Source organism: Tursiops truncatus, chromosome 14 (genome assembly GCF_011762595.2).
Source record: "Tursiops truncatus isolate mTurTru1 chromosome 14, mTurTru1.mat.Y, whole genome shotgun sequence".
NCBI classification, from domain to species: Eukaryota; Metazoa; Chordata; class Mammalia; order Artiodactyla; family Delphinidae; genus Tursiops; species Tursiops truncatus.
In genome coordinates this window covers 17140756-17164056 of record NC_047047.1, presented here as the reverse complement: position 1 = coordinate 17164056, position 23301 = coordinate 17140756, and the positions used below count along the sequence as shown (strand labels likewise).

Below are 23301 nucleotides of genomic sequence, written 5' to 3'. Positions count from 1 at the left end.
AGAAAATTATTTCTGTGACATACAACATTTTCATAGGCAGAATTATGACCGATAACATTATACCATGATGTATCAGAATTTTAAGAATTGTGTACAATTTATGGAACATATATTAAAAACATATATCCACACAAATATGTCTAAGGTTTAGCATCACTTATATGACAATGCTTCCCACATAATTTAACATATCAAATAAGCCTAATTAGTTTAATATCTCTCCTTTGATAGGGAGAGACAACAAATTTTTTGATATGTTCCAGGGACCCACTGGAAAAATCCCAAAGTTACTTCCAGATCAAAAACACTTTATTTAGAATTTGATTTGGGGAAGTTTGTCAAAAATATCAAAAGTTTTGGACACTTGACTAAGTAAAGTAAAGATCACTGATCATTATGAAACAATGCTCAGTTATCTATTTAACCAAAGTGACAATAAAAAATTTTAAAGGCAAATACAGAAGCCTACATAGTTGTGAGCAAAACTTGGCTCTATAAATATTAGAAGATTCAGTTTTCTTAAATAATCAAAGGCCTGATTAAGATAGCATGAAGCACATTGAAACTATGTTGATAAAATACAAAGTGTTTGCTTTCTAGGCAGATTACTTAAAAGGTAAAGAAAAACATTTAACAACTTCTTATCAGTATCAGACCAACAGTCCAAGAAAACTTTGTCCTTTTAACTGATGAAAGAAAATTAAATTCCAGTTTTACATAAGGACACTATTGATATTAAAGCTTATTTTAAAACCCTTACAATATATTCATTTAATTTTAGTCAATTTGACCACCCGAGGTAAGATTTCCTCTCTCTCTTCTGAATGTTCTATACCATTTTGTCCTTTTCTCTCCTCTTTCCCATTCTGAAAAAAAATAAAAAAGTTTTGTGACAAAATTACTTTCATTTCCCTTAAAAAAATGCACCTCCATACCTCATATTGATAATTTTTATTTTGGTCTAAAACACATCTTATTTTCATTGCAAATGGAGTTATTTCTCTTATTTTAGTAATGTTGATTACACATATTAATTAGAATTCTTAACCCTTAGAAGCATTAATTTGTAGTGAAAACTAAGAAGCAAGCAATTATGAACTTTCTGTTATACCAGCATTCTTTAGATTGGAAAATTTATGAAAATATTTCATAGTTTCTAGAAGCATATGCTTCATCATATAAAATTTTTCAATGTGGCACAGGTGTGTTTACTAACAGATCAAACTATCTTTGGTTCTCTACAACAAGGAAGTGTTAACTGAAAAAAAAAAAAAACACACAGCATGAGAGTTGTGAGTTAAGTTTTATTTGGGGTAAAATGTGGACTATAGCCTGGGAGACAGCCTCTCAGATAGCTCTGAGGAACTGCTCCAAAGAGGTCAGCGTACATGTGATTTTAGTGAAGTGGGTACATGCAGTCAAGCACACACTTTGGCAGAAGGTTGCTGCAAGTCACCAGGAGCAGATGTCTTTGTTAATAATTTTAGTGCTTTTCTAGATATTAGAAGATGCAAAAAATGGGGCTCATAAAATCTCCTGAAAATATCTAACCATCTGAAGACTTGTTCTGGCAGTTTTTCCCAGAGCAGAGTGCCTCATTCCTGACCTCCACCCTGAACTCCTTTTAGGGTGTTTTGAAGGTTAGCGACCACAGTAGCTACTGACTTCATCCTTGTAAAGGCAAATGGAAAGTGACGATTTTTGGTTGGCAAAAGCCCAAAACAGGCCAAACTATTTTCAATAATCAATGCTTCAGTATTTTATCTTATTTGAAAATAATATCAATATTGAGTAAATTTCCATCATTTAAACTCAGCAAAGCTCTAAGGTTTCAAGATACCAAAGAGATCCATTAAACTATTTAAGTACACATAACATAAAATATAGTTATTGCTGAAAAGTCTACCTAAAAACTCCTATCCCACTTACACCTGTCTAAATCACATGTTCACAACAATTTTGTTTATATTACCGAGCAAAATTTCATGAGGCATTAGACAAAGACAAACATCAGAAATCATCTCAAGGTTTTTCTTGTTTTTGCTGACAAATTTTGTAACAAAGACAACATAAATTTGACTAGTAAACTCAGGTAGAATAAAAATTGCATGTCTGCATTATATTTAATGTGGATAACTCTGAAGAGTTGCTTATTTTAATTAAACCAACACACTTCAACTAGGTTTTATTTACTGAAGATTATCACAGATCACATGTACTTGAAAAGCATTTGGGATAGTCTATATATCTGAGAGTTTTAGAATATCCAGTCTTTATTTACAAATTAATTTAGGCAATACCATCTGCAGGTAGAAAAATATCACACATATATAACATACATATATAGACACATGTAAACCTACAGACCAACACAGAGATGTTATAGCAATTGCTACCAAATTTTAACGATGACAGGTTCAGTCATGCAAATCTAACTAGTTTAAAGGAGAGAGGAGTTTGACCCAAAGTGAGTTTTGGCAGTAGGAATAAATTAAATTTACCAGCCCAGATGGCTTAAGTTTTTACTTAATATTTGTAGAGAGGATATTTAAGATTTTTTTATTAGCCTAATTTACAAATAGTTCCTTTTATCTCCTTCTGATGAGAAATTCTCCATTAAGTTTGCATTTGAAAGAATAGCTCTTAGGTCCTAGAGAAGACAGGGTAGAAGATTTACATCTCAAAGGTACAGAGAAAGTATACAAATTTTCTCCTAGAAGTTTTGGGGAATATATACCTGTTATCAGAGGTGTATGGAAAAAATTATTATTTTTAAATTTCCTCTTTTTCTTAAGTGCAGGATAATTCTGTTTCCAGTGTCCCATTATATACAAGACTTTGAGACAAATAGGAGGGGTTTGGGGCTTGGTAAAAATGATAGTTGGGTTTTGAATTGCTTCTGGAGCCATATTTCTGGTTTTGCAGAGCTTTGCAAGACAAAGTTCCTTCTATTACCTCAAAGAATTAGGTTGTATCCTGAATATCAAGTGACTAACCTACCTATCCACCTAAACTTTGTTTCTTTATAGTAAGGCAGATTTCCAACTATGATGGAAATCAGAAGATCTTTACATCCTAGTGCTTTAGTGTGACTTTAAAAAGTTTATCAAAGCCTTTAAGGAAGGCTTTCTTTTTTTTTTTTTCTGAGCACACAATTCAACCTTGGATCAATTTACATTCTGGAGGAAAACCTCTACTATTGTTTTTATTAGCCCCTGAACATTGACCTCCAGGTGATCCTTTACCTGTGAAAACCTGAATGAAATTCCAGTCATCCATTTCCTCTGTGAGGGCTGTTTTGCCCTGGCGGGGTGGGTGGGGGTGGGGTGGGGGGGGGTGGGCATATGGGTTGCCTGGTAACCACTATAAGGTGGATGGGAAGAACACCCCTGTGAGTGTGGTTGTGAATGTCCATTGATCTAACTCTTCGCTAATTTTGGTGTGATCTTCTCAAAGTGGAGACAAAAGGTCTTTGTAATTTCATTTTATTAAAGGAATCCTTAAGGCTAGCTGCCAAACTCTTTTGTGTCCTCCTTTCTATTTGATCTGTCTTTAGGTACCAATAAGGCAATTGTTTAGAATGAGACCTCACTAATTTTTTTCAAATATAGAAGTTTATCTAATTCAAAGAATCCATCATCTTGGTATTGACAAGTGTAGAATCTTATATTAAATCCAATGGTAACTCAAACCAATAAGCCTTTTTATGGGTTAACCATGGATGCAAAGGCATCCCAAAAGAAATTCAGCCTTCACAAGATCCAGAAAATCCACCCCCAAAGTTATCCTAAGAAAGCAAAGAACACTGTTGTCACAGGTGGTAAGCACCGTGTAGTGCACTAGTTTCCCATGAGAACAGGAAACACCTCTAGTTACAGACCCACTAATCTGTGACACTGGGCAGGAATACTGGAATGGGACTTTTTAAGCATTAATGAGACAACAAGGGCCCCTTACAGATTAGGACACTTATAATAAACTCCCCTGAGAGCTGGCACAGTTGGGCAAAGAGAAATCTGCTTCTTGGATCCACAGCCTACTGGGCTGTCTGCCCAGTGGGTGCTGGTACATGCATACTCTATCTGGAGGATACCAGAGATAATATTCTCACTGGTCACAAAGCCAAGCTCCCAACACATAAAACAAGCCAAAAGGAAAACCTCATCACACATATGATTCTCTTCCTTATGATAAATGACACACAAGACAGAGACAAAAGGAAACAATTACCATCTCTAGGAGGAAAAGGATCAATTGAAAACAAGAGTACTCCAAGTTTTAACAAAGTTACTATACCTAAGAAAAAAGTTCACACAAATATTTTTTTCCTGCTAATCTATATTTGGAAAGGAAGGAGCAAGAAATTTTTACCTACCTCTCTTGACCAGGCGCTACGGAGTGAGATCTGGTAAAGCTAACTGTGCACAATTCTTAGCTTTCACTAGCTTCTGCTAGCTTTTTAGGATCATGTCTGTAGCCTCTAAAATGAGTATGGTGTCTCAGAAAGTCCTAAACTGGTTTCCAAACTGGAGGCAGGGGGCCAATAATTTTCCCTCTACCCCTCTAGGTTCTTGGCTGAGACATCCCTGTGATAAAAAGACAAGTTAAGAGGAGAAAAACAAATAAAATTTTAATAACATGTATCCCTACTTTATACCCAGAAACAGAGAGTAGCTCCTCATATCATGATCTTTTTTTAAAAAGGAGGATGAGAAAAAGTCACCTAAGTTAAAAACCGCCTGTGGGATTCCGCTTCCCGCGGGATTCCGCTTCTTCCCGCGGGATTCCGCTTCTTCCCGCGGGATTCCGCTTCTTCCCGCGGGATTCCGCTTCTTCCCGCGGGATTCCGCTTCTTCCCGCGGGATTCCGCTTCTTCCCGCGGGATTCCGCTTCCCGCCGGATCCCGTTTCTGGCGTCCTGCAGGATGAGGGTACTAGGATTCTTCTGGCGTCCCGCAGGATGAAGGTACTAAGTCATTTTATGTAAGGGACTTGGGCCTGCCCAGATTTTGGTATTGTGGAGAGGGGCCTGTGAGGGTGGTTCCTGGAGCCAGTCCCTTGGGACTTTAAATTTTTAATTAAGTATTTACACTTGGGGCATCCCTGGTGGCGCAGTGGTTGAGAGTCTGCCTGCCGATGCGGGGGACGCAGGTTCATGCCCCGGTCCGCGGGGATCTCACGTGCCGCGGAGCGGCTGGGCCTGTAGGCCATGGTCGCTGAGCCTGTGCGTCCGGAGCCTGTGCTCCGCAACGGGAGAGGCCACAGCAGTGAGAGGCCCGCGTACCGCAAAAAAAAAAAAAAAAGTATTTACAGTTGAGCAAAGGTCTGTTATTTCTTTAACTTTTTTAAAGAAAACACTTAATTTTCCTCAGCCTGCTGAGCTTATGGATGCACCACCTGAAATTTTCTACTACAAAACTTAAGGCAAACATGGTGTCAAGAATATCTGTATGTTAAACTGAGTCATAAAAATTGTAGACATTGAACGTTTTTGACTGACAAAAATAGTGCTTTCATGGGACACAACCTACTACGTAGACATTCTGAAGCAGTTAAATATGTAGCTGTGTAAAGCTCAGTCTGTTTTGCTATACGTCATTCTCGAAAGACCTTATGAGGAAATTTTAATGGAAATTCAGTTCTGTGCAGAAGAAAGATCCATGCCTTTGGAATCAACAAGTCTTGGGTTTGAATACAAGAGCTACTAAACAGTCATGTGACCTCATTAAAGTTAATCAAATCTCTGAAGTTCAGGTTCCCCCTTCAAATGGGACAGTGGTTTTTTTTTTTTTTTTTTTTTTTTTTGCGGTACGCGGGCCTCTCACTGTTGTGGCCTCTCCCGTTGCGGAGCACAGGCTCCAGACGCGCAGGCTCAGTGGCCATGGCTGATGGGCCCAGCCTCTCCGCGGCATGTGGGATCTTCCTGGACCGGGGCACGAACCCATGTCCCCTGCATCGGCAGGCGGACTCTCAACCACTGCGCCACCAGGGAAGCCCGGTATTTTCTTATTGGGGTGTAATATGGATTAAATGGAAACATTATGCAAAATCTATAGGTCTTTTACATATTTAAACAAAAAAATTGAAGCTTTTCTAAGACAAACTGGTGTTTCAAGATAGTTTCTCTATGTAAGGTAAATTCCCAAATTATCAAAACAAAGGGAAGGTAGCATTAAGGTACAAGGAGGCATTTGAGAAAAAGGACAAAGTCATTATACACACACACATAACCACACTTAGCCTTATAAGTGCCAAGCTATTGTGTGACAGGAGAGAGGAAAGGATGAGTCTTGATGGAATTAGCTTTTTTCTGAAATAATGAGTTCCCTATCACTGAAAATGGTAAAGAAGCAACCAAAATTTTATCTGCCAAAGATTGGTAAGAAGTATTCTACTTTGGGATGGATGTTGGGATAGATTGCATTTAATATCTAAGATTCTATGATTGTATAAAAGCTTAAAAGCTCAGTTCAGAACATCAAGTATTTTCAGTTTTGCAAAACTTCAAGGGAAACAAGCAGACTTCTATAAAAGGCTCAAATGACTTCTTAGAAATCAAATAGCTCTTGCACAAGAACTGTTTGATGACTGAAGTATAAATGAATCAGAAACATATGGATTAAATTTATTATGAAATACAATAAGAGGAAAGTAGTGCTTGGCAAAATCTTTTTGGGCCTCTTGAACCAAAAATCTTTGGAAAATCGTTCAAGATGTTTTAATGACCTCAAAAAGCAGTTGGATTTACTCTGGCCTGCTCTAAGCAATTTGAAGCCTTTAATTTCCTTTTTCTATTGTCTCTGGACAAAGTTCAATTCAATTTTCTACCAGCTGTTGACTGTCTCTGTTTAGTACAATAGCTTTTTACTGTCGTTGTTTAAAGTATGTTTGCTTGTTTTATACATTTAGGGAAAAAAAGACTAAAAAGTTTCGACTGTTGAATATTTCAAAATACTTGTCATTACTATTTAAATTTTACCCCGAAATGTCTTCCTCTGCCAAACCATTTGACTTAAGGGTGAAATTCATAGGATCTGTTTGGAATAGAGAGTTGATAAAAGTAGAAAGCCCTGCAAACAAATCTCCAGGGGCAGTGCAATATTTGATGCAAATAGCGTTGGCTTGAGTATTTAATAGAGAAAATGGGAATTTAGAAATAAAAATACCACTGGGAAATATCATCATGTTAAAGCAGAAGCTATGTGTCAGTTAAAATTTACCCTGAATAGTAGAATACAGTATAGAAGTTGAAGTTCTTGTAAACTGTCAAATCTTTAATTCATATTTATTTGATTTTACTTAACTTTTGAAAAATTTCATTACCTTAAAAATTCAGAATTTTTTGTACTGGCATAAAATATTGCTTTGGACTTTTTTTCCAAAATAATACCCAGCTCACTAGCAAATTCTCAAAAATGAAAATTTTGCATAGAAATTTCCCTTCTAGATTGGTACTTTACTCCTTTCTTCCATCCTTCAAACAGCAAACAAACATAAAACTACTGTCCCAAACTCAATAAATCTTGTAGGACCTCTTACCCATCTAATTAGACTCTTGTTGTTTTAAAAAAAGAATGTTCCACTCATTACCAAACATTAGGGTTTCATTTGTGAAATCCAAAAATATTGCGTTGGGGAAGTAATAAAGATTTCAAAATACTGAATTATCTACGCTATATTAGTATGAAGTAGCTCAGTTGACTCAGTGAAAATAAACAATGCAGTTTATGGGTTCAGTTTTAGGTCAGAGTAAAGTGCACATATATAAATTTTCTACCAACTTGTGGTCTGCTTATTGAATAGTAGTTTTAAGACAAAAAATAATGCATACTCAATTATATAGCTAAATATATTAATCTGGATACAGATTGTTTTAATACATACTAATGCTGACCCATGCAAAAAAATAGATTGGTGTGAGATCAGTCAAAATATTCAGCTAGATTAGCTCCTAATTCATTCATTAGCTCCTAAAGTAGTTTTTTATAGTCAAGTAAGAGTTCAATAAAGAGTCTGTGGAGGAAGGAAAGGATTTCTGTCCTCTTTGTGATTATTTAACTATTTTCATTAAAATCAGTATCGGGGGGTGAGGAGTTGGAATCATGGTGGAAATATTCAACTGTCAAGGCAGGTTGCCGTTCAATATTTATTAAGATCTACTGGAACTCCACCCACCATCCATCTAATCATTTACTCACTCATTAACTAATTATGCACAAAATTACAGGCCAGGCACTGTGATAGGTGCTGTGGACGTTTCAACAAAGAAAATAAAAGCTTTGCTCTCTTGAGCGTACCATGTAGTAGGAGAGAATAGACATGTTAACTATAATAATGAAGTGCTTTGGTCGACCTATAGAGAAAGCACAGTAGTGGCAGAAAGGGGTGTGCAATTTAAAACTACCAGGAGTAAGAATGGGTGGTCAGGAAAGGCCTCAGAGTGGCAAATCTCAAAAGATGAGTAGCTGTCCCTCAAGTGGATGGTGAGGAAAGGAGCACTGCAGGTGAGGAAGCAACTTGAGCCAAGGCAGGGAGGCAAGGTACAGCTTAGTTTGGAAAACTCCATGAACTTCAGCATAGCTGGAACTCAAGTTCATAGTGTCATAAATTTCATCTACATCACAATGATACTGAAGGAGTACGAGTGTGGAGCGTTTTTCTATTTGATCTCAGATGCATTGTGTCTTTCTCTTTCTCTGGTCTTTGCCTTTGGGAAAAATATTTCCAAGATCCCTTGATATTTCACTTCCCGTATACAGTTGGCCCTTGAATAATGCTGGGATTAGGGATCCCACCCTCCTCCCCAAAAATAAAAAAAATTAAAAAAAACTAGATTTCTAATTTCTTTCTAGACAATATAAAATTTTAAATTATAGATATTTTAATTACTTATGAATATCTTTGTGAATTTATTGTGCTAAGTTGAAATGATCTTCTTTTTTTTTTTTTAATCTGAGACTTTGTTTTTAATTCTCAAGCCTTATGATCAGATAATTTACAAATCTGTGCTAATGATAGAGCTCCTTGACCTTAACCCTTCTGAGTTGGCAAAAGCATCATTACCAATCACACATCTACAGTAGTTCTATAGTTGTGTTTCTGAATACCTGTTTAAAAGTCAATCCTGAATTATAACTTAGTCTGACTTTGTAAAGAATTCACAAGCAAGTTTCCCAACCTATCATGTCACGGTGAATTTTAAAAACACCTGATCTTAAAGATCATCTATTAAAAAAAAATTTAAAAAGATCATCTATAAAATGTGAGAAGTACTAAATATTCTTTATCTGATGCTATACAAAACCACACTAAAATGCCCTTCATTAAGTAAAACGCAATGTTTTAGATGGAGAATTTTAATTAAATTGGCATATTTAAGACCAAAAAGATAAAGTGGACATTGTCAATGTATCTTCAGCCCTAGCCTTAACAGGTGAATGAACACAACTTGAAACACAGGTGAATCTTGCTGGTCTATGAGACAGTGAAGGGAGCTTCTCAATATTTAAATATATTAATATAACCAGTTATAGAAATCTAAATATAAAACCAATCTCCTATAGGGTTTGAGAAGGCATTTACCATATCCCTGAAAAGATTAACATTCCTTATTCAAGTTTAATCATCTCTTTAGAAGGGGAAAACAGTGACAGTACTTGCTGAACCAGAATTACTATCAAAATTCCAAAAGCTGACCATATTCATTTAGCCACAAGCCAATCTTATTTAAATCCGGACAGAAATATTACATCAGCTATTCATGATCTGAATTCTAGTGTATGAGATCAATTTAAATATGGTACACATAAAAAGTCATGAGACATTTGTTTCATAATAAATAAGGCAGTGGCCAACTATTACTCATTAGTAGCTTTTTTGAGATAAGCTATCAAGTCTGCCCTTTCTCCCTTCTCCTTATTGCCAGCGAAGATCATTTTTGTTCCAGGGATGTACTTCTTGGGATTCTCCAAATACTCCATCAGTATCTCCTCTCCCCAGGTGATGCCTTTGTTCTTGTTGGCATCTGTGTAAGAGAATCCGACTGCCTGACCTGTCTTTCACCCAAACAGACCATGGAGATTTGGCCCAGGCTTGTGCTTGCCTCCCTTTTCCACAGTATGGCACTGGGCACACTTCTGAACAAAAATCTTCTTGCCCTTCTCAACATCACCCATTTTTAAATCGTTCTTTCTCCGTGTACGACCTAAGCCATTCCCGCTTGCAAGCCAAAAGTCCCGCTCTCTAATCCCAAGGACACGCCGGTCCGCACCTATGTATGGGTGAAAATGCCAGAATGATCTTCTTAAATAAATCGTTCTAACATACACCTAAAATTTATGGTGTTATAGCTCTACACTAAAAAAAAATTAGAAGTCAATTTTTTCTTTATAATTTGAAGCATAAAAATAATTTAAAGTTTAATAAATCACATACATTTGTATTTATTACTTAGCTTTGGTAGTTTGATTTTAACATATTGTCAATATTTGCTTCAAATTTTTTAAGGAAAAAAATGACTACTCTTGTCTACTTTTGGAAATACATCCCACCATCTGTGTGTGGGGAGGGGGTCATAAGATTTATAATAAGCACTAACTATGTCAGCCTTTGCTATGGAAGTAGACATTGTCTCTATTTTCCAAAGCTATGAGTACACCTGCTCTTTGCTCCACAGGGAAACACTATCTTTGTCTTTCAAGGCCTATAAGAAAACCTGCCATTGTCTACCTTCCAAGGCTACTTGATATAGAGATATTGTTAACAGTCAAGAACAAAGGGCAGTTAATATGTGCAGGAACATGAGACATCTATGAGAAATTATTTTCCAATATGCCTTGGCTGAAGTCAGCAGAAAAGGAATTTACTTAAATGATGTTGGGTAGTCCACAGAATCACATCCAAAACTTCTAATTGGGATGAGTCCTGATCATTCTTGCATCTTTGCATCAATGCCTTCCAAGGGCAGGTGCATCTAGATGGTGCATCCTAAGTCCTGGTACAACATTTTTGCTGCAAGGGAAATAATTATCCAAAACTTTTGAGTCTATAGACAAAGGATGACTTTACCACCAACTAATATTAGTTTTAGAAAGGAAATTTCTCAAATATAGAAAGGCATTAAAATACTCAGTTACAGGTGTCGACTACATTAGTTTGGGTTAATATAATGTCTGAATTTTAACTCTGTGATTGACAGAATTATGGCAAGCATGTTCTTTGTTCCCTAATGTTACACCAAAATTTGTTACATTATGTGGCAAAAGGAACTTTGCAGATGTAATCAACATTGCTATTCAACTAGCCTTAAAAAAGGGAGACTCTCCTGAATTATCCAGATGGTATCAAGTAATCATATGAGTCCTTAAAACAGAAGAAGAAAGCAGAAGAGTAATCAGAGATTCCAAGCATAAGAAGGACGCTATATCATTGCTGGCTAAGAGATGGAAAGAGCCATGTTGAAAGCATGAGAAGGAAACGAATTCTGCCAACAGCAAGTACACTTGGAAGAAGACCTCAAGCCTCAGATGAATTTGATATTTAAATGCTAGCATTTAATTATGGAAATCTTAGTTCATAAGAATTGTAGATTAGTTGGAATATGAAGGCACTGACATTTCCTTTCAGAGAGTTCCAAATATCAGCATTGCCGCTTACATCCATGGATTGCAAAGAGATTAAGGAAAAAAATAACAATTGTCAAACACATGTGAACAGCATCATATGAGCTCTCGATCTCCAACAGTGGTTCTCAAACTTCGACATGTGACAGAATAACCTGGAGGACTTGTTGAAACACAGATAGCTTGGTTCTTCTGCTCCCTTCCCCTGTCCCACTGGGAGCTTATGACTCAGTAGGACTGGAGGGGAACTTGAGAATTTATATTTCAAACACTTCCAAATAATGCTGTAGGTCCAGTGACCACCATAAAAGGACCACTAGCCTGTGATATTACCCATGTTTTAAAAAGTTTCTAGGAATAACTGCAGAGCCCAGAAATGGAAAGAAAGACTAAGCATCTTATTGTTTTGATAGCAGTTCTTTAATCAGAATCCATAGGGAATTTCCATTTAATCATTTGAAAATAAATTTAAACACTACTAGTCCTCTTAGGTTCCCAAAATTATATGAGGGATATATTTCTAATCTACTACATAAAGCAACATGTTGCAAATGGAAAAATAACAGAATCCATGATCCATTATACTTACTAACTGCTAAATTTGGCATAATTGTTTGATATACATGTGAGCTTTGTCATTGTCTTTTTAAAGTAGGGATAAATCATATCACTTCACATGTGTAACAGTATAAGTTGATATAAATGTGAAAATACTAAATCAGTATCTCTAACTGGTATTTACAATCTACAGCTCTTAGAAATAATGGCAAACATAAAGTTAGCATTGTATACATTTCATACAGAAACTCAGTTTCCTAGAGCTGAACACTTACATCATTTTTAAATGTTTACAAATGTTAAATACAAGAACATAAACTACAATGTACTGTTTAGTAATTAATTATAAAGTGAAATTGCTGTAACCAAAAAATGGGTCAAAACTTAGTGTACTATAGTACTCAAAAGCCCTCCACATACCCCTTTCTAATCACACCACTCTATTTTCCCAACATAACGCTATCCTTAGGTTTATGGTAATTTCCTTGACTTTTCTCTTTCACCTTACTACTCAAGTATGTATCTCTAAACACTAGAGCTCATCTTTATCTTTGGTATTTACATAAATTTAAATTACTTTCTCTATCATTTGTTATCTGGCTACCTTCACTCATTTTTATGTTTGCATTATTCATCCCTGCAGTACATGTAGCCACAGCTTATTTTTCTCTTTGAGCTCATCCACACACAAGCTCACAGTCAACACACACATATTTTTGTTAGGTACTTTCCTAGGAATAAAATTGTATGGTCAAGTAGTATGCTTCCTTATGTTCAATTTTGGTAGATGATGCTAAGCAATTTTCAAAGTTCTGTAACAATTTAGAATAAATGAGTGTTCCAATTTCTCCTCATTCTAACCTATATGTCTGTATGTATAATATTTAATTGTAACCATTTTTACACGGGGAACATATTTTTACGTTGTGGTCTTAATTTGCATTTCCTGATTATTAATACGGTTCAGCACATTTCAGTCTGTTTTTGTTTGTTTTCTGTATGGAGTGGAGATCGTTTGATTCACTATCAAAACATGAAATACCTGTTTGAGTTGCTTGCTTATGTTTTTCTATAACATGGTCAGTCTCATTTCTTATGGGTTTATGGAAATTACATGTATTTTGGATATGAGTTCTTTGTGGATGGATCATCTCCGTTGAGCACAGTGTCTTCTTTCCAAGTACTGTAATATTGCTCAATCATATTTTTATATTATTTTTTATAGTTCTCTAATGTTTCTGTCTTTTTCACTCTCTTGAATGTTTTTATTACTGATAAATAGAAATATAATTGAGTTCTAATTTATGAACGTGAGAAACGACAGTTTGACATGAGACCATTAAATTTTTTATGTATATTGCAGGTGAAGTCTTCTGTTCCCAAACTCTTCTTTGTAGGGTGATATGATAGCTATGGGAATATTTATATTTAATATTATTTTAGCTTGTCCAATTTTTGCAGTTCTGTCTTCTTAGTAATTTGTCAATTTGTTCTTTTTAAATTTATCAATATAAAATTGCTATAATACTATCTTTTCATTTTAATATCATATTAAACATCCAGGTTTTGTAATAATGACATCTTTTTTCTTTCTGTTTTTGGTCAACTGTGTTTTTCTCTTGTTTATGTTCATCAGTTTTGCATGCTGGTTAGTTGAATTGTCAAACAATCAACATTTTGTTAGTTGACTCTCTATATTGCACGTTTTCTGTTTCATTAATTTGTACCCTTATATCTGTTATTTTCCTTTTTATGTCTTCTTTTGATTTATTTTGCTATATTTATACAATTTCTTGTGTTAGAGTCTTCAACCATTATTTTTCTGTCTTGTTTGTTAACATATATATATATCAGGCTATATTGTGTCATCACTGCTTTAAATATGTCCAAAACACTTTATAACATTTTTATTATCATTCATTGCAAAATATTTACTTAATTTCATTGTGATTTCCTCTCTGAACAATAAGTTATTTAGATCTTATCTGGGTAATTATTCACTATAGTATTATGTTCTGTGTTTTCAAACTGATGGTTTATTTTTTCCCAATTTTTAGTCTTTTTTTGGCAATATGTTTGCTTTAAACTATCTAGTCTGCAAGCATCCAAAGTTATTTTGAAGTGTCTTAAATTTATAACATTTATTATAAAGTTCCACAAAAAGTTAAGAACAATTAGTACCTATTATATCAAAGAATCTCTGCCTTGATGTTGAGAATAATGTTATTGCTCATGATAAACGAGTGACAAAAAGAAAATTCTGTGAGATAAAAACAATGTTTTTATATGAAGATAACAGAAATCAAGAAGAAGCCTATTGTGACAGAGTTGTAGGAGCATATATTTCTTAGTGAAAATACCGACATAATCATATTTTAATAAATAATACTAAAGTATATTATAGGAGAAAACTAAGTCACTGTAAATTAATTATTAATCATCTAATACTTTGTGTTTAGCATTATGTTTATGTTAACTTCTGCCTAGGCTTTGCAAATACAGATTGCCTAGTGTAAATGTAGTAAATCCTGAGCTATTTCAATCTTGTGTCAACATACTTAATCAGTGAACATGCAATCTAAAAATGTGAAACTACCTCACATTTATGATTATTTTAATGTTCTGTCTCACCCATCTATCCTCTGACTTACAAGCATGTGCCATGGCACTTTGTTATGTTCATGTAAGGAAGGGAAATTATTACCAAGTCATTTATTTGTTACCAATAAAACAATTCATTTGTTTTCACAATTACAACAAATAGTCACATAAGGAAATGCATCAAAATCTGCATCTTGCTCTTAGGAAAAATAAAATTACCTCTCTAGCCAAATTCTAGACTAATGAAAATTGAATAGTTTTCCCGTATTCCAAACCAACAGCTACATTGCCTGCACTGTAGGGCCAATGTATTGAACTATGACTTTCACATTGTGAAAACATGGTCCTATCAGAATTTTGTTTAGAGTTTTCACAGAATTTTGCCTATGACATGACAACATAAGAGATATTGGACTTTTGGAGACCAAAAAACTGAGATTTAAGAATATGACTGAAGGATGAATTTAATGAAAAAAAAAAAGCTTAGCCATTCCTGAAATATCAAGAATAACTTAAACTCTTCAAGTACCTAGAACTTTTTTTTCACATAGAAAAAAACAAAAGAATATTAATTACATTGAAATATAGGGCTAGACTATTAGAGGGTTTATCTAAATATGAGAGTTGATAGCAGTGGAGAACAGAATATTGAAAAATTTAACAGGTTTCCCTTGTAGAAAGCTGTGATATGAGAGTTAAGAGTTTATCAAGTCTATATGTTTTAATACAATTTGAAGTACATGTACCAAAGTGTTCATAGGTTTTCACTTTGTTTCCCAATACCAATTTGTATTAATAGACTTTACTTTTTAGATTAGTTTTAGATTTTCAGAAAAATGAGAACATAGTACAGTGTTATATATACACCTGACATGCACAGAGTGTCTATTATTAATATTATACATTTATATGATATGGTATGTATATTTCATTATGATACATTGTTATTAACTAACGTGTATAAACTAATCAGATTTCCTTAATTTATGCCTAATGTCCTTTTTCTGTTCAATGGGTGTAGAAGTCTCCAACCATAAAATGGTTTTGTCTTTTTCTCTTTTCACTTCCATCAGTTTTTGCCTCATGTATTTTCATTCTCTAATATTAGCTACATACTGATTTTTTTTGGAAATTAATATAGCAACTCCATTTTTTTTAGTGTTAGCATGGTACATATTGCTCATTTTCTTTATTTTTAATCTATCTGTGTTTTTGTTTTTATAATTAAAGTTGTTTTCTTGTAGACAATACATGGTTAGATATTATTTTATTATTCTACTCTCACAGTCTCTTTTACTTGGTATATTTTCACATGTAATGTGATATTTTATATAGTTGGATTAATAGCCACAATGTCTCTGACTCTCTTATTGCGATTGTTTTTTTTCCATTTATATTGAGAATAATTGGTATACATCACTAAATAAATTTATATATACTGTGAAATATTTTCCACAATAGGTTCAGCTAACATTCAACCTTCTCATATAGATATAATAAAAAATAAAGAAGAAAAAAAGGAAAAAAAAATCCTTGTGATGAAAACTCTTAGTATTTATGCTCTTAACAACTCTCCTACATATCATATATCAGTGTCACCAATGGTCATCATGTTGTACATTACATCCCTAGTACTTGTTTATCATATAACTGGAAGTTTGTAACTTTTGACCACCTTTCTCCAATACCCTCTGCCCCAATTCTTTTTTCAGTTTCCAGTAATCACAAGTCTATTGTTTTTTTGTTTTTTTTTCTTAAGGTTCCCAAGACGCCCAATATAAATGAGATCATACAGCATTTGTCTTTCTCTGCCTGGTCAATTTCACTGAGCATGCCTTCCAGTTCCATCATGTTGTCACAAAAGATTGGATTTTCTATCTAATTTTTAAGGCAGAATAATATTTTATCTATCTATCATCTATTTATCTATCTATCTATCTACCACAGTTACTTATCCATTCAACAGTCAATGGGCATTTAGTTTGTTTCCATGTCTTGGCTATTTAAAATGATGCTGCTATGAATAGTAGGATGAAGATACCTTTGCCAGTTAGTGTTTTCATATCCTTTGGCTATATTCCCAGATATGGAATTGCTGAATCATATTGTAATTGTATTTTTAATTTTTTGAGACTCTTCAAAACTGTTTTAGGTAGTGGCTGTACCAATTTATATTCTGCCCAACAGTGCACAATTGTTCCCTTTTCTCAGCATCAACAATAGGATTTGTTATGTCTTGTCTTTTTGATGTTGACCATTCTAAAAGGAGTGAGATGATATCTCATTGTGATTTTAATCTGCATTTCCCTAATGACTACCAATGTTAAACATCTTTTCATGTACTTGTTGGCCTTTAGTGTATCTTCTTTGGAGAAATATCTATTCAAATATTTTGCCCATTTTTTAACTGGGTTATTTGTTATCTAGCTATCGTGTTGTATAACATCTTTATATATTTTGGATATTAACCCGGTATCAGATATATGGTTTGCAAATATATATATATATTTTTTTCCCATTCTGTAGGTTGTTTTTTTTTCCCTTTATTGATGGTTTCTTTTGCTGGGCAGAAGTTTTTAGTTTGATGTAGTCCCACTTGTTTATTTTTTATTTTGTTGTTGTGCTTTAGGTGTCATATCCAAAAAATCATTAGCAAGATCCATGTCAAAGAACTTTATTCTTATGCTTTTATTTAGAAGTTTCATGGATTCAGGTCTTACATTTAAATCTTTAACTCATTTTGAGATAATTTTTGTGAGTGGTGTAAGATATGAATACCATTTTACTCTTTTATATATGAATATCCTATTATTCCCAGCACTATTTGTTGAAAAGACTGTATTTTCTCCATTGAGTACTCTTGGCTCCCTTGTTAAATATTAGTTGACCAGGTGTGCTTGGGTTTATTTCTGGCCTCTGAAATCTGTTTCATTGGTCTATTTTTTTGCCAGTACCATACTTTTTTGAAGACTATAGCTTTATAGCGTAGCTCAGAATGAGAAAGTGTGATACTTCCTGCTTTGTTCTTCTTTCTCAGGATTTCTTTGGCTATTTTGGGTCTTTGGTGCTTCCACATAAATTTTAGGAGTGTTTTTTTTTCTACTTCTGTAAAAATTGCCACTGGAATCTTGATAAGAATTGAATCTATAGATGGCTTTTTAATCAATTTTTAACAATATTCTTCCAATTCATAAACATGGGATACATTTTCCATGTATTTGTGTCTTCAGGTTCTTTCATCAATGTCTCAGAGTTTTCAGAGCAGAGATCTTTCACCTCTTGGTTAATTAATTCCTAAATATTATATTGTTTTTGATGCTTTTTTTTGTTGGGAGATAGTTGATTACTGATTCTATCTCTTTACTAATAATCACTTTATTCAGATTTTCTAGTTGTGGTAAGTTGTATGTTTCTAAGAATTTTAAGAATTTTTCTATTTCTTGTAGGTTTTTCAGTTTCTTGCCATATATGTTTCCATGGTAGCCTCTTATGTTTCTTTGAATTTCTTTGGTATAAATTGTAATGTCTCCTTTTTCATTTATATTTTTTTAATTTGAGTCTTTCTCCTTGGTTATTCTAGCTAAGTTTTTTTTTTTCAATTTTGTTTATCTTTTCAAAGAAACCATGTTTAGTTTGGTTAATCTTTTCTATCGTTTTCCTCTTTTCTATGTCATTTATTTCTGCGCTAATCTTTATTATTTTCTTTCTTACTCTAACTTTGGACTCAGATTGTTCTTCTTTTTCTAATTCTTTAAGGTGTAGAATTATGTTGTTTATTTGTTATTTTTCTGGCTCCTTAATGTAGGCATTTATTGCTATGAATTTTCTCTTAGAACCTCTTTTGCTACATCTCATAATTTCTGGTATGTTATATTTTTATTTTAATTTGTACCAAATACCTTTTTTTTAAATTTTCATCTATTATTTCTTCTTTTATCCATTGGTTTTCAGTAGAGTGTTGTTTAATTTCCATGTGTTTGTGAATTTTCCAGTTTTCCTATTATTGTTGATTTCTTGTTTTATGCTATGGTGGTCAAAGAAGATACTTGATATGATTTCAATCTCCTTGAATTTAGTAATACTTTTTTTGTGGCCTAACTTACATTCTATCCTAGAAAATGTTCTATATGTGCTTAAATAGATGTGTATTCTGTTGCTTTAGATAGAATATTCTGTACTTGTCTGTTAGGTTAATTTGGTCTATAGTGTTGTTCAAATGTGCTGGTTCCTTATTGATCTGCTGTCTGGATGATCTATCCATTGAGAATACTATATAAAAGCTCCCAACTACTGTTAAAGTAATTTATTTCTCTCTTTATCTCTGTTAGTTTTTACTTTATATACTTAGGTACTCTGATGTAAGACGCATCAGTAATTATCATTGTTATATGTTCTTGATGTACCGTTCCTTTTATAATTATATAATAATCTTGTTTGTCTCTTTTTACCATTTTTACCTTAAAGTCAATTTTGTTTAAGTATAATTACCCCTCTTTTTTTTGATTAGAATTTGCTTGAAATATCTCTATCATCCCTTCACTCTCAGTCTATATACATCTTAAAGGACAAAGTAAACCTCTAGTAGGCAGCATATTGTTGGGATATTGTTTATTCATGTATTCATTCCATTTATCTTTTTTTTTTTTTTTTGTGGTATGCGGGCCTCTCACTGTTGTGGCCTCTCCTGTTGCAGAGCACAGGCTCCGGACGCGCAGGCTCAGGGGCTATGGCTCATGGGCCCAGCTGCTCCGCGGCATGTGGGATCTTCCCAGACCAGGGCACAAACTCATGTCCCCTGCATCGGCAGGTGGACTCTCAACCACTGCACCACCAGGAAAGCCCTCCATTTATCTTTAAAGTAATTAGTGAGTAATTTTTGATAAATAGCAAGGAATTGGCACTGCCACTTTGTAGATTGTTTTCTGGTTGCTTTGTAGAGCCAGTTTTCCTTGTTTCTTCTGCAGCTCATTTTTTTGTGTTTTGATGTCTTTGGGTATCAGTATGCTTTGACTTGTTTTTTTGCATTTTATTTATTTATTTTTATACAGCAGGTTCTTATTAGTCATCAATTTTATACACATCAGTGTATACATGTCAATCCCAATCACCTAATTCATCAAACCACCCCCCCATCCCCTGCCACGTTCCCCACTTAGTGTCCATATGTTTGTTCTCTACATCTGTGTCTCAATTTCTGTCCTGCAAATCAGTTCATCTGTATCATTTTTCTAGGTTGCACATACATGCGTTAATATACAATATTTATTTTTCTCTTTCTGACTTATTTCACTCTGTATGACAGTCTCTAGATTCATCCACGTCTCTACAAATGACCCAATTTCATTCCTTTTTATGGCTGAGTAATATTCCATTATATATATGTACAACAACTTCTTTATCCAGTCATCGGTCAATGGGCATTTAGGTTGCTTCCATGACCTGGCTACTGTAAATAGCGCTGCAATGAATATTGGGGTTCATGTGTCTTTTTGAATTATGGTTTTCTCTGGGTATATGCCCAGTAGTGGGATTGATGGGTCGTATGGTAGTTCTCTTTTTAGTTTTGTAAGGAACCTCCATACTATTCTTCATAGTGGCTGTATCAATTTACATTCCCACCAGCAGTGCAAGAGGGTTCCCTTTTCTCCACACCCTCTCCAGCATTTGTTGTTTATAGATTTCCTGATGATGCCTATTCTAACTGGTGTGAGGTGATACCTCACTGTAGTTTTGATTTGCATTTCTCTAATAATTAGTGATGTAGAGCAGCTTTTCATGTGCTTCTTGGCGATCTGTAGGTCTTCTTTGGTAAAGTGTCCATTTAGGTCTTCTGCCCATTTTTGGATTGGGTTGTTTGCTTTTTTTAATATTGAGCTGCATGAGCTGTTTATATATTTTGGAGATCAATCCTTTGTCTGTTGAGGCATTTCAAATATTTTCTCCCATTCTGAGACTTGTCTTTCGGTTTTGTTTCTGGTTTCCTTTGCTGTGCAAAAGCTTTGAAGTTTCATTAGGTCCCATTTGTTTATTTTTTTTTTTAATTTCCATTATGTGTTGAATTTTGTCAAAAGCTTTTTCTGTATCTATTGAGCTGATCATATGGTTTTTATTCTTCAGTTTGTTAATATGGTGTATCACATTGATTGATCTGCATATATTGAAGAACCCTTGCATCCTTGGGATAAATCCCACTTGATCATGGTGTATGATCCTTTTAATGTGTTGTTGGATTCTGTTTGCTGGTATTTTGTTGAGGATTTTGCATCTATATTCATCAGTGATATTGGTCTGTAATTTTTTTTTTTTTTTGGTAATATCTTTGTCTGGTTTGGGTATCAGGGTGATGGTGTCCTCATAAATGAGTTTGGGAGTGTTCCTTCCTCTGCAATTTTTTGGAAGAGTTGGAGAAGGATGGGTGTTAATTCTTCTCTAAATGTTTGATAGAATTCACCTGTGAAGCTATCTGGTCCAGGACCTTTGTTTGTCGGAAGATTTTTAATCACAGTTTCAATTTCATTACTTGTGATTGGTCTGTTCATATTTTCTATTTCTTCCTGGTTCAGTCTTGGAAGATTATAACTTTCTAAAAATTTGTCCATTTCTTACAGGTTGTCCATTTTATTGGCATAGTATTGCTTGCAGTAGTCTCTTAGGATGCTTTGTATTTCTGTGGTGTCTGTTGTAACTTCTCCTTTTTCATTTCTAATTTTATTGATTTGATTCCTCTCCCTCTTTATCTTGATGAGTCTAGCTGAAAGTTTGTCAATTTTGTTTATCTTCTCAAAGAACCAGCTTTTACTTTTATTGATCTTTGCTATTGTATTCTTTGTTTCTATTTCATTTATTTCTGCTCTGATCTTTATGATTTCCTTTCTTCTGCTAATTTTGGGTTTTCCTTGCTCTTATTTCTCTAGTTCCTTTAGGTGTAAGGTTAGATTGTTTACTTGAGATTTTTCTTGTTTCTTCAGGTAGGCTTATATAGCTATAAACTTCCCTCTTAGAACTGCTTTTGCTACATCCCATAGGTTTTGGATCGTAATGTTTTCATTGTCATTTGTCTCTAGCTATTTTTTGATTTCTTCTTTGATTTCTTAATGATGTCTTGGTTATTTAGTAACTTATTGTTTAGCCTCCATGTGTTTATGTTTTTTATGTTTTTTTTCTGTAATTCATTTCTAATCTCATAGCTTTGTATTCAGAAAAGATGCTTGATATGATTTCAATTTTCTTAAATTTACTGAGGCTTGATTTGCAACCCAAGATATGATCTATCCTGGAGAACGTTCTGTGTGTACTTAAGCAGAAAGTGTAATCTGCTGTTTTTGGATGGAATGTCTTATAAATATCAATTTAATCTATCTGGTCTATTGTGTCATTTAAAGCTTGTGTTTTCTTATTAATTTTCTGTTTGGATGATCTGTCCACTGGTATAAGTGAGGTGTTCAAATCCCCCACTATTAATGTGTTACTGTTGATTTCCTCTTTTATAGCTGTTAGCAGTTGCCTTATGTGTTGAGTTGCTCCTATGTTGGTGCATATATATTTATAATTGTTATAACTTTTTCTTGGATTGATCCCTTGATCATTATATATTGTCCTTACTTGTGTCTTGTAACATTCTTTATTTTAAAGTCTATTTTATCTGATATGAGTATTGCTACTCCAGCTTTCTTTTGATTTCCATTTGCATGGAATATCTTTTTCCATCCTCTCACTTTCAGTTTGTATGTCTCCATAGGTCTGAAGTGGGTCTCTTGTAGACAGCATATACATGGGTTTTGTTTTTGTATTCATTCAGCAAGCCTGTGTCTTTTGCTTGCAGCATTTAATCCATTCACATTTAAAGTAATTATCAATATGTATGCTCCTATGACCATTTTCTTAATTGTTTTGGGTTTGTTTTTGCAGGTCTTTTTCTTCTCTTGTGTTTCTCACTTAGCGAAGTTTCTTTAGCATTTGTTGTAGAGCTGGTTTGGTGGTGCTGAATTCTCTTAGCTTTTGCTTGTCTGTAAAGCTTTTGGTTTTTGTGTCAAATCTGAATGAGGTTCTTGCCAGGTAGAGTAATCTTGGTTGTAGGTTCTTCCGTTTCATCACTTTAAGTATATCATGCCACTCCCTTCTGGCTTGTAGAGTTTCTGCTGAGAAATTAGCTGTTAACCTTTTGGGAGTTCCCTTGTATTTATTTGTCATTTTTCCTTTGCTGCTTTCAGTAATTTTTCTTTGTCTTTAATGTTTGCAAATTTGATTACTATGTGTCTTGGCATGCTTCTCCTTGGGTTTATCCTGTATGGGACTCACTGCACTTCCTGGACTTGGGTGGCTATTTCCTTTCCCATTTTAGGGAAGTTTTCGACTGTAATTTCTTCAAATATTTGTTCAGGTCCTTTCTCTCTCTCTTCTCCTTCTGGGACCCGTATAATGTGAATGTTGTTGTGCTTAATGTTGTCCCAGAGGTCTCTTAGGCTGTGTTCATTTATTTTCATTCTTTTTTCTTTATTCTGTTCCTCAGCAGTGAATTCCAC

At 34.2% G+C, this 23301-nt stretch overlaps 1 pseudogene; it reads right to left on the bottom strand.

The window, feature by feature from the left end:
- Positions 1-9803: 9803 nt before the first annotated feature.
- On the bottom strand, positions 9804-10191 carry LOC117307868 (cytochrome c-like; annotated as a pseudogene).
- Between the last annotated feature and the right edge of the window lie 13110 nt (positions 10192-23301).